Here is a 13680-nt window from a genome sequence, read left to right on the forward strand (position 1 = left end):
ACATTCTGAAGCACGTGTGAAATCAGTCCAATGCAGAAGCAAGACATCACTAGCGGGGTCATGTGATCAACCAGGAGGCTTAATAGTGCAACCGGCACAGCGCATGTTAGCTTCTGACAGGATGAATTAAGCACCTACAGGGATGCAGGGAGTATGGCAGAGAGATGCAGCATCTTGTTCCCTTTAGGGAACCATGGTTACATACATAATCTGAGACGTTTCCCTGCAGGGAACTCAAGCTGCACCAGAAGGCTTTGGCAATGCGAATGCCCACTGTGCCATACTTACAAATCCCTGTCTGGTGTGTATCAGGCAAGCAAGGGCATGTCTACGTGGTGGCCAGGGGTGCCAACCCCCCCCCCCCAAATATGGCTGGCCACCCCAGGTGCCCTCCTACCAGATGTCTTGCAATAGGCTTGTTTTTAGTACATTTCATAACATACTACTAGAGAGACTGGAAAACTGGGTCGGGCTTTCTGGGATGGTACCCAAATGGTTCAGGTCATACTTAGAAGGGAGAGGCTATTATGTGAGTATAGGAGGGCATAAGTCTAAGTGGACATCCATGACATGCGGAGTCCCACAAGGCTCAATTCTTGCACCGCTCTTGTTTAGCCTGTATATGCTCCCACTAAGTCAAATAATGAGAAAGAACCAAATTGCCTATCACAGCTATGCTGATTATACACAGATTCACCTAGCCTTATCGCCAAATGACTACAGCCCCATTGACTCCCTCTGCAAATGTACTGATGAAATTAATAGTTGGATGTGCCAGAACTTTCTTCAGTTAAACAAGGACAAAACTGAAATCATTGCATTTGGAAACAAAGATGAAGTTTTCAAGGTGAATGCATACCTTGACTCTAGGGGTCAAACAACTAAAAATCAAGTCAGGAATCTTGGTGTGATTCTGGAGACAGACCTTAGTTTCAGTGGTCATGTCAAAGCAGTAACTAAATCAGCATACTATCATCTTAAAAACATTGCAAGAATTAGATGTTTTGTTTCCAGTCAAGACTTGGAGAAACTTGTTCATGCCTTTATCACCAGCAGGGTGGACTATTGTAATGGTCTCCTCACCGGCCTTCCCAAGAAGACCATTAGACAGCTGCAGCTCATCCAGAACACTGCTGCCAGGATTCTGACTAGAACCAGAAAATCTGAGCATATCACACCAGTTCTCAGGTCCTTACACTGGCTTCCAGTTACATTTAGGATTGATTTTAAAGTACTTTTACTCGGTTATAAATCACTCAATGACCTAGGACCAAAATATATTGCAGATATGTTCACTGAATATAAACCTAACAGACCACTCAGATCATTAGGATTCGAGTCAGTTAGAAATACCAAGGGTTCACACAAAACAAGGGGAGCACGCCTTTAGTTATTATGCCGCCCGCAGTTGGAATCAGCTTCCAGAAGAGATCAGATGTGCTAAAACATTAGTCACATTTAAATCTAGACTCAAAAACTCATCTGTTTAGCTGTGCATTTATTGAATGAGCACTGTGCAATGTCCGAACTGATTGCACTGTATCATACGTATTCACTGCATTTTATGTAAAATCATTTTCTATTTTTAACTGTTTTAAATTCATTTTAAATAAGTCGATTTTTAAATCATTTTCAAAGTTTTAAAATTGCTTTTTTTTTTGTTATTATTTTTCTTCATGATTATTTTACTTTCTTATATGTAAAGCACTTTAATTACCATTGTGTACGAAATGTGCTATATAAATAAACTTGCCTTGCGGCATGTAAGCATTGCCACATGACCTTGCAAAGTGGATTGCCCCTCGGGGAAAACCCCTTGGTCCTAAACCACCACTGCAAAGATCTCATGTACAGCAGGCCAAAGGGTATCATCAAAAAGAGCCAGGTGGAAGCGGTGCATATGCAGTGGAAGCTACTCACAATCAGGACTCGAGAATCTCCCTTGAGAGCTGACCTTGCAATGCACCGCTCCCAAACAGACGATGCAAAGATTGTGTGATAACGACGGCTGGGAGGAACACACAATCTATAGCCCCATCCAATTTACTTTTATTTTTACTCTTTGACATTATCCCTGTCTTACTAACAGAGATATACTGACTGAATGAATGCTTCTGCAACACATACACACACCACAACACACTTACTGAAGAGCAAAAGCTAACATGCGCTGTGCCAGAGGTGCACTTTTAAGCTTCCTGGTTGCTCACATCACCCTGATTGTGATGTCTCAAATCTCCATTGGACTGATTCCACATGTGCTTCAGAACGTGGTCACACAGAGGTGTTCCCAAAGCGTTCCGACGCAGCATGAGTTCCCTGAGGGGGAACCTCTGTTTAACTTTTCCTAGCCTTATGAGTTGACTTGTGTGCAGTCTGGCAATATGGATTGTTTGGTATGTCCTGCCTGCAAATACACTAATGGCTTATTTTCAATTAATCATTTATTTGGTTTCATGGACAACAAAAGAATACGCATACTTGTAAGTAAAACTGTCTATGCATATTTTTATCTGTTATGTCTCCCATTAACATTGCACTGTCCATCTCATCAACATTCTGGATTACCTGCTGACATGTAGATCCTTTGTGCACTCTGTTTATCTTGTTTTCTTTCTTGTCTGTTTATTTTTATTAGTTAAGAATTTCCCCCTGGTTTTCTCTTGAATTCTGTTTTATTTAGCCTGAATCAGTAGCCATTGTTTTTATTCTAATTTCCTGATTTTTATCACACACCCTTGTGAATTGTGAAATTTGCATGCTGCAAATGATATACCTGTTGTAACTGAGATGTTTCATGTCCATGCAGACGGAGACGGAGACCATACTTGTACAGGAAGCGCGCCATCCACCGAGGACGACCGTCTCCTGCAGAGGCAGAGGAGGAACCCGTTGGGAAACAAGCAGAGGAGCAGCCCATCAATGCTTTTGCTGGCCGCCGTGAAAGACGCAAAAAGATAAACATTTCCGTCTGGGAGCAACGGACAAACCAGCTGCGAAAACGTCGGCAGATGGCCAGTCGTGAGGTGCTGTTTGGCAGTCCCGCAGAGGACCAGTTGGACACTCCAGTGAGTGATCACCAACAGGGCTGCATATCCCCAGAGACGAGCCCTTTACACTTGCCAGAATCACCGATGTCTGTGGGGATGCCCCTGCCAGAGCCGCCCATGTCTATTACCATTCCTCTCCCTGAACCTCCTGAATCTGAGCCCTTGCCCCTGACAGGATCAGGACTGGAGGAGAGGCCGAGTGCTAATAACCATCATTCAAATACAGAGAGGAAGCATCGTGTGGCAAGGAAGTTTCGGGCTGCTGCTGCTGCTGGGGTAGTAGAGGGTGGGCGACACAGACGCCATAGACATCGAGAGTCCAGAACAGAGGCCAGAAATGCAGAGAATCACCAGCAAATTGGGTGCAGTGAGAAACAGCCTGAAGAGGGTGAGGATAAAATGGAGGAAACACAGTCTAAAAACTTGGTGCACATGTACGAAACAGAAATAATCATGTCTGCCAAGCAAACTGAGAATCAGGAGGAATGCCAAAGGTAAGAACACGATCATGGCTGTTTTTCTTTAAGTGAGTTATGCAGTTAAGTTGCTAGTTTACGTTCAATATTTTCGTTATTTAAGATCAATCATTTACACCTGCACGTTTGTATTTTAGGGAGTTTGTGGGTGATGTGACAGGGATTTCCCAAGCATCTGACCTTCAGGAGCTTCAGACAGTCTGTACTGGAATGGAGGATCAAGCAGAAAGCCAGGAAACTCCATTCCTGAGGCACAAAGAAGAGTTTGCATCTGAATCCAAGTACATGACAGGGGAAGTCTCAGACATAGAGAACAATGGCAGCTATCTAAACCAGGATGAGTGTATGACAGAAACCAGCATTAAACGAGAGATGTCCACCCAGCCTTTGTTGGAAATGGCACCAATGACTGGTATTTGATCCATTCATCCGTCCCTCCGTCCGACCATCCATCCATCCATCCATCCATCCATCCATCTTATTTGAATGGTTCTTTACAGTGCAGAGTATGTTTTCTCTGGATATGTCTTCTAAAGTATATCCCATTTTATCATACCAATTTCTAGAGTTATTTTGGAGGATAGAACCAAACCAAAACAGTATCTTTAAATAGTAAAGAAAAATATCCTATGAAAAAATAGTTTTTCACCCTTTGCCATGACTAGTCACTTTTAATCTTGTCCTGTGGTGACAAATGCATTTTTTACAATTACATATACTCCAGTCTCTTAATTAAAAATAATGCATGCAAGAAGTAGCAAAGTGATGTTTAAAGGCATTATTTGAAATATAGTATGTCAAGCCACAGGACATGCCAAACTTCAAAAAGTAAGTGCCTTTTTGCATTTAGCACTGTTTTCTCTGATAATTTTATCAGAACAGACCTGTGAGAACCATTTATTTTACACAATATGTATTATACACAGTGCATGGAATGAAGTGTGGGTTATGAATTGAATAATTGAAATAAGCAGTTCTCAGCATTGAAGTGGCTGTTGTGTTTGGGTTGGTTTGCATAGCAGTTAAGAGGAAGATGATCAATGTGCAACAGTGTTGATTTGTAGTGAAATAGTTCAGCTGCTGATGGCTGAGTCCTGAAGGAGGGGTGGACGGCAACCATTGATTCTGTTTGCAGAGGGGATAATTCGTTAAAGTGAGGACACATTCATTATCAGTGTTGATTTGCTGGGTCATTAATGCCTGTGGCAATCTAAGCTTCTTCAGCTGTCTCAGGAAGTAAAGAGCAGTTTGCCTTTAGAGTATTCTGTTCTATTGCTTTAGTGGGCTTCATGTTGGGTGTTGGGTGAAATCTGAGTTAGTGTTCACTCTGTAAAAATCTACAGTAGAAGCCATTCAGCCTGCCAAACCCAGCACAAGATAAAAAAGTGCCACTCAGTGGGCTCAGGTTTATGGCTTCTAGCCTGTAATAAAAGCAAAAAACATTTGCATCTCAGATACACACAATCACGGGTAATTGTGGTCAAAACCTAGGAAGTAAAGCTTTCGCAAATCATTTCAACTGAGTGAATTTCATTTGCAAATATATGTGAGAGAGAGCGCCTAGCAACAGACTGTCTGGTTACACAACACACCAGACAGAAATGTATAGGCGTGCTGACAGTTCAGAAATAAAGCTTTTATATGTGCAGCTGAATGCATATTCAATGAATGCCCAAACATATGTACTCTGAGACCTGCAACACACTTGCCAGCTATTTGAAGTCTGATATATTTACCCTGCCAATCACACTCCATTCACAGTTTCAGAGCCAAAGCGACTCTGAAATCTTTGTTGCAGCATGCAAAAATCGTTACATTCGATGAAGGACTTGATTTGCGCCTGTTATGAAAGTGTGTTCTATAAAGTATGCAATCCAGACATACAATCCAGGCATACTTCTATCATGTAGGCATGCATGACGTGTCCTACACCAAGAATAACGCTTCCGTGCCATTCACAGCTTCTTTCCTTTGGCCTCATGAGACAGTAAATCTCAGAGATTGATAGGAAGTATTGGGTCATCTGCTTTTTGAATACAGCAAATTCTGACATATTTCTCATTTCATGCACTGCTTTGCACAGTAATATTTGGATGCAGGGGTGATAGAGGTTTGCACAGGCTTTAATTTGACGCCTAAACCCAGACGATTTGTTCTGATCCAACCTGATCAGCACTGTCAAATTTTAAGACAGAAACCAACCTAAACCCCAAAATTACACGCTCTCTTTAAATGTCTTCTTACCGCAAATAACCTCTAACCAGTTAATCTCAAAAGTACAAAAACTTTTTTTTTTTTTTTCTGAAAAAAACCCCTCAAAATAAACATTTCTGCACCAAAATCACATCTAAAAAAAAACACAGGATGAATAACTAAAGCATTAAGACCTCACAGCATTGCATTACAATATCACTTTTAATGTTGTTTCGGGACCTTCTCACAAGGACAGTTTTCACATGTTGTTTTTGTTAAATGCATGTTTGTTTCTATGTTACTTATAGAAAGTATTTTAAATATTTGGTTAAAATCTGAACTTCTTGTAAAGTGAAATATCATTTTTGTCAACAAAAATTAAATGTCATTTTAGTCAGAGTAATAGTTACTGAAATGATTGAATATAGCATGGCTAAATTTAGAGGATATTTTAACCAATAGCCATTTTTTTGTTTTATTTAACTCATTTTACACGGCTAGATACATGTGTGTTCAAATCAAGTGAGAATGAAAGCAAAATACTTAAAATAATAATTTTTTTCTTTAATTACAAACCCAAACCTGATGTTATGCATGATTTTCAGATTTTATTATGCTTGAGTGGGAACAACACAATGAAATAAGTTCAAGAACAGTAGCCTTTTTAAAAATGTCATTACATTTAGTTTTAAGGTGTTCTTGTTACAGTGCAATTTTATATTTCAGTACTGAGTAATCTTAATTAAGAGCATGCACTTTCACATTATTCTGAAGATTTCAGCTAGTCATTTCTCATTTTGACTCATTTTGCCTGCAAGTTTGATTGTAGTAGTATACAAGTCATTACTCATGTTTAGGATGTAAACCCTGCCGCAAATAAAGTGCTGAAATATTTGTTTTGTTCTCTTGATTTGACTCGTCACAGTCAGCTTCAAGGATGTGGAAGCCTCTCACTCAGACAAAGCTGATGAGGGAACTGAGGATGATGATGTTGAGAATGGAGGAGAACAGTCGACTGCCCCCAAACCTGACACACCAGACAGCATGTTCATTTTCAAAAGCACAAATCCGTAAGTTGCCATTTTTACATGATCCCACACATTTAGATGTTGTACAGTATACTATGCATGACAAAACAGGACAAACATAATGTCAGAAATCATGTTCTTTTTGTAACTGAAGATCAGAAGGATCTGCCACTATGCGGTGACCCTGCGCTACTTTGAGATGACCATTCTCCTGGTGATTGTGGCCAGCAGCATTGCACTGGCTGCTGAGGACCCTGTGTGCACCAATTCAGAGAGGAATAGGGTAAACCATTATATTTCAATATATCGCTTGCTTAACATCTCATATAATGACTAATGTAATGACTGCAAGTATTTTGAAAACAACATACAGGTTCTTGTATCTTGAAATAAAAATGACAGGTTTGTTTATTGTGTGATTGCAGGTTCTTCGTTACTTTGATTATGTTTTCACTGGCGTTTTCACATTTGAAATGATTATAAAGGTAACTGCTTTGATACTTCAAACATGATTTAAATAGTAGTTTTTTTAAAGGAGGTATAAGGATTTTTTTTTTTTTTTGACTAATCTCATGATATGATTCCAAAACCCTGCCCTCCAAAAGCATCTGCAAACTTCAAACCACTTTTTTACTGTTAACAGAGTCTAGTATGGAGCCAGGTGAGTCTCAAAATAAATGCATTTACAAAATTAGATTTGTAAATGCATAAAAGAGACGTTTGTGTGTGGGTGTGCATTTTGAGACTTTCCTCGCAGGTCTTGCCTCATCTGTGTTTCTGTTGTACTCTTTAGTCAATCAAATTTGAGCCTTTCAATTGATTTGTGAATGTGAATAATATGAATCTTATTTTGTAAATGCGTTTATTTTGAGAGTATGCTGGCTCCATAAAGATATTTGATATTTGTAATGATATTTGTATATATAGGTACAGTATGTAATGTAGGTAGACATATATAGAATTTTACATATAAAACACAGAAAATTTTATATACTCCATATTCTGTATAATAGTATATTATGCCATTTTATACAGATGATCGACCAGGGCCTCATTCTTCACGATGGATCATATTTCCGTGACTTGTGGAACATTCTAGACTTTATTGTGGTGGTTGGAGCTCTGATTGCCTTTGCATTGACGTAAGTATTTCAAATTAGAGCCATCTTTCTTGTGTGACATAAAGTCAGATTTTTGATTATAGAATTTATCTGGACCCATTCTGCTTTAAAGATGTCTGACAACAACTCCAGACTCAAGACCTCAGTTAACTTTTAACATAGGCTCATTGTAAAAACTACCTCTATTAATATTTTTTGCAAAACTCCAAAAATCTATACCTATAAATACAATTCACAATTTCCAGGTGAAATGAAATGTAAATGCAGTAAAACACCAACAACTTTAGTTCCTGTTCATTCAAATTATGATTACAGGGGCAGATTAACAAAGAATTATTTTCATGCAGTTCCTTGCACAATACTATGCTATGACCTTAAAACTCTTTCATCATAATGCACCAACTGTAAACTAATACATTTTGACGTTTGCATCACAGATGTTTGGCTTTTCTGATGTAGTAAACTTGCTCTGTCGCTCACCTGGTACAGCATTGCACTTGCAATGTGGAGCCCTCGGGTGAAGATAAAAGAGCTCAAAGACTAGTAGAAACAAGATAAAATGGCAAATGTGTTTTTACCTCAAGTTTGCTTTTTTCAACACTAGCGTTGGGGTTTAGGGTCAGATTTAGTTACTCTTTAGTATCATTCACCTGACATTTAATTTCCAAACTGTTGCGAGACCTTAATCTGTTTCGTAAAAAAAGCTGAAAATGCTTTTTTAACACCACTCACTTGTGAAACATGAAAGAAGCAACATATTAGCAGAAATGTCACAACAGGCATGTTTTTCCAGTGAACCTGTGTTGATAACTGTATAATCTAATCTTACTGTGACCCATTGGTCAAATGTGTCTATAATGTATATATATTTGTATATGTGTGTACAATTTTTCACAGATATAATATAATAAATGTAATTTATTTTAACCATTTATCACATTAACATAAACAAACAGTACAGAAGCATATCATCCTCAGTTACAACGTAAACAACACATTCCTGTAACTCAAACAGCAATGCCAAGGTCATGGTTTTGATTCTCAGGAAACTGGGGTTCGATCATGATCCATTGTAGAGTTCGTACAAAGCCATATCCAGAGCAATATAGTACATGCATGACAAGTGAAGCAAACTCTTCGTTCTTTTTGTACGGCACTTCATCGGTTGAACTCGAGCAGTAGAAGAAGAAGCCGATGGCGACTGAACTAGTGGAGGTGGTGTGTTGTGAGATTTGGATATATGTGATATCGACACATAAAGTTCAGTCTATGCGTTTAATTTTCTTTCTTAATAGCAGGCCAAACCTGTTCTATTTTTAAAGAGTATTGCGGGCTGATTCAGAACGGGTTATGTGCCTGTGGGTTGGACTTTGTCCACCCCTCATTTAAGTTATATAAGTTACTCTTGAATGCTTGTTGCTTGCTAATATATTCTAAAACTGAGATGGAAGTCACACATATATAGTGTAGTTTGGAAGAATATATAAATATTAAACATACATTAAAATAGCTTGTGATGGTGTCCTAAATTTAATAGTCTATTTGGGAAACCCTTGAGAGAAGCCCTATAAATCATGCAGTTCAAGTCTTATTAATGTGATCTGAAAGCTGCCAAGCATTAGACATACAGTATGTACAGAAACATTTATTACCAGATAATAAGATATTGCTCACAATTTTTAAAAAAGTTATATATATATATCCTGACCGTTCCACTTAAAAGAATAAGCATGTTTGTGTATATATATATATATATATAATACAAGGATATTCCAGATGTTCAAATATATGCTCTGGCTCGTTATTTAATGGCTTCAAACACACTTGAGATGTTCATGTGTTCTTTCTCTTTTAATGCTTCTCTGTTGTTGTCTGGATTGTATCTCTGTGGCTGCCAGGAATTTAATGGGGTAACAGCAGATGCTTCTCATTTGTCACATTGTCTGTCCATTCAAATATGAATTGCCACCGATCATTTATTTATGTGTGTTAATAACATTGTGATGTCTGAACCATGTTTGCATTTATTAATTTAAAACTTTCACTTATTTTCTAACTATTTCAGCCATGCATAGACATTCTTAGGTTATATATTAGGGCCATCAACTGAACTTGTTAATTTAGTGTGATTCATTATTTAAATATGCAATTAATCATGCCTTTTTGCTCATAAGTACCATGAGAAATTTTCCCACCATCAGTGCAGTTCAAGCTTGAGTTCAAGCACCTTCATGTTTTTTTTTTTTTTTCTTCATGTGAATTGCTTTGAATATTCAAACATTATTATTATTGCTTAGTCACTGAATGACAGGTTTAAAAATATAATTAAATATACTTTAACGCATGTAAAGGACAATATTAGTCTTTTTTTGTGAGCCTGAAAAGTTAGGCCTTAGGTTCTTTCAGCACTATAAAGCATTTAAGATTTAGAAAATGCTATGCTGTAGTACATTTTTAGGTTTTTATTTCATGATATGTTGCCGATATGTCAGTCAGCTTATACTGACGTCTAGCAGCAAAGATGCAGAATCATGCAAAACTTTCAGTTACCAATTAAAGTAAGCACCTTTTTTTATAAGTGAAAGGATTCATTAACATAGGGTTTAAGATAAAGTGAGTAGTATTAAACTAGTCATGTGATTGAAGAATAAAACCTTTGTTTTTAATATAGGGGGCTTATATGTGATTAATTGCAATTATTTTGATTAATTCAACATAAATATTTAAGTTATTGACAGCTATTTCCCCCCAAAATATTTTTTTTCTAAAATATATATTTTGTTATTCACAGAAACAACAAAGGCCGAGACATTAAGACCATTAAGTCCTTACGGGTTCTCCGAGTTCTCCGTCCCCTCAAGACCATAAAAAGACTTCCAAAGCTCAAGGTATCTGCTCTTTCACTCTTTATATACTTTACATTCATGACAAAAACAGAACCAAAAAGCACAATCCAACTCTCTGCTCACTTATATTTACACTTTTTACCACTTCTTTGTGACTATGTCTGCTTTGAATATTAAGAAAAAAAAAGATAAACTGGGGATCTTAAGCATTTTTTCAGTCCACATGTGGACAAATAAATTCTTCCAGAAGAGTAAAACTCAGTTCAGTTGCTCTGTATTTAAAAAGAGGATTGCAGCAAATGAATGGCAAGTATTGAGTTTTACTCTTTTGGAAAAATAGTTTTGAATATTTAAACATCACAAATATTTATTTCATTGTATAGTCATTGAGTAACAGGATTTTTTAAAAATAGCAAAAATATACTAGTGCATGTAGAGGACATTATTAGTCATTTTTGTGAGTCTAAAAAAATAAGCCTTGGGCGCCTCCTGCACTAAATCACATTTAATATATATATATTAAAAAATTTTTTTTTTTTTTTTTTTTAAGTTTGTTTATTCTCCCATCTACTTTTGCTGTGGTGATAAACGAATGTATCCTATACGGTGTGTGTGTGTGTGTGTGTGTGTGTGTGTAATGTTGTGTATTTCATACACAGAAACTCTAGTCAAGGAATATCTTATTCCAAGAATATTCCTTTGAAACAGTCTCACGAAAACACACACAATTTAACGAATGAATTAATTAATTAGGATGCTCTGCTGTCCAAATATGAGTAATCCCTCTGTGAATAATTAAAAGTAGGCTAAATATAACTTGCAGCACTTGACATTTTTCATTTTAAATCAATATGCAGTCATATACAGAGCCAGAATTATGAGAATTATCATCAGACCATTTAACTAAACCATAATTGAATTAGAGATGGGAGATCATGAGAGATCTTTGGGGAAAGAAATGACAAAGAAATCTGAAGTTACCAGCCTTGTGCACTTCTCATGAGAAACATAACTACTTTTCAATGCGGTGATTTTGTATGAATTTAATGAATTTAAAATACAAGCATGAAGGTCCTCCCTACTTCAACCCATATACCTAACCGTTAGTGAAGCATAAGCAGATCGTATGAAAATAGAAAGAATAAAAACCTCATCTAAAGCACTTTTTCTGTCAGCTTTCAGTTTCCAGTCATTGTAGAGCAAAGTCACATGGGTTTGACTTGATATCATTACTATAGCAACCAACATGCCAGGAAATGACTGTACTGCCTGAAAAAAAAAAAAAAAAAAAAAGCACACAAATATTTTGATCACTTGCAAATAAAAGTGCATGCAGTGCAATGCTGTGTGCATCATGTTCATCATGATGCGATTTATACTAATAGAAAGACTACAAATAATTTCAAGGCTTTAGGTAAAATTGTGATGCTGATTGTTTTAGATACTGTACTGTACTGGAATGCATTATTCTGTAAACACCAAAAAGTTGCATATGAAACTCATCTCATTTGCTTTGCTGGTTGAAGACCTGTGTAGGAAGGGATATGTGATATGATGATTATTTCTGTTGTCCTGCAGGCTGTGTTTGATTGTGTGGTCACATCCCTGAAGAACGTCTTCAACATCCTCATCGTCTACAAGCTCTTCATGTTCATCTTCGCTGTGATTGCAGTGCAGCTCTTCAAGGGAAAGTTCTTCTACTGTACCGACGCATCAATGGGAACGCAAAAAGAATGCCAGTAAGCAACCAAATGCTTTATATATACTGTATTTATGAGTGTGGGAAGTACATTTTTAATTAAAAATGTTACTTTATGGAGCAATGTTGCTCTGGTTACTTTAGTTTAATGCATTACATGTTCAGGAATGTGTAATTTATTCAATGCGTGCTGAATTTTTTGTGGCATGAGCGATGCCCCAATAATGGGGTACGTCTAATAATTTAAATGTAGCTGTATAGATTGTTATAGTAAGCAAAGGACATGCAATGATTTTGGGGCAACAGATGATTTAATGCTTGTCTCTTCTGTGTTTGAATCAATTAAATATGATCTGTTATTGTAAGACGTATGATCTGAAGTAACTAGTAACTTTGTTATTTTTTTATGTTTGTCTTTTATTTGTTTGTAACTAAGACCATTTAAGAGCGTCTTACTCAAGTAACTATTAAGATTATTATTTTTTAAGACCTTTAAGACCATTTAAGAGCGTTTTTTTTTTTTCATGTTCACCCATTTCCTCACTGTTTCAGCCATGCATAGACATTCTTAGGTTATGTTTCATTCTTAGGTTAGTATTTGGAGACTCTGTCCACCTCTGTGCACTGTGAAGATGACTGTACAATGATTGGTATACTTTCATGAATGTTTTGTTTGTTTGTCATCGTTTGAATGGTTTTGTGTTGTGTAGAGGCTACTACATTGACTATGGGAGGGACAGGAAGGAGGTGAAGAGGCGGGAGTGGAGAAGACACGAGTTCCACTATGATAACGTCCTCTGGGCTCTTCTGACGCTTTTCACTGTGTCCACAGGAGAGGGCTGGCCACAGTATGTCCATTCATTTATATACTGCATGGGGAAATTAGTACCTCTGTTTTTCTTGCTATCAGGCTGAAACTGTTTGATGGTATAGAGACACTCCATAAACATGTTAATATATCCAGTCACGCTCACCAGTGGCATACTGAAGTAGGGTTACAGAGCTCAACAGTTTTTGGGTTTATAGAATATATATATATATGAATATTTATATATATATATATATATATGCATTGTTTTATATTTCTCCATTGCTTTTAAATAGATTGTCAATTACAGTGCTTCATGAGATTGTAGTTCTTTCAATGATTGAAGACAGTGATATCTTTGTTGTTTTGTCAGATTTTCAAAATATTTTTTGTTTCAAATCAAAGTTTGAAATGTTGTGATTCTTCTCGTAGCTGGTTGGTTTGATACATGGCTTATAA

General features: G+C 37.1%; 1 pseudogene; it reads left to right on the plus strand.

Moving 5' to 3' along the window:
- LOC109062533 overlaps nt 1-13680 on the plus strand; it is an 82297-nt pseudogene that overhangs the window by 46621 nt on the left and 21996 nt on the right.

Source organism: Cyprinus carpio, chromosome A2 (genome assembly GCF_018340385.1).
Source record: "Cyprinus carpio isolate SPL01 chromosome A2, ASM1834038v1, whole genome shotgun sequence".
NCBI lineage: Eukaryota > Metazoa > Chordata > Actinopteri > Cypriniformes > Cyprinidae > Cyprinus > Cyprinus carpio.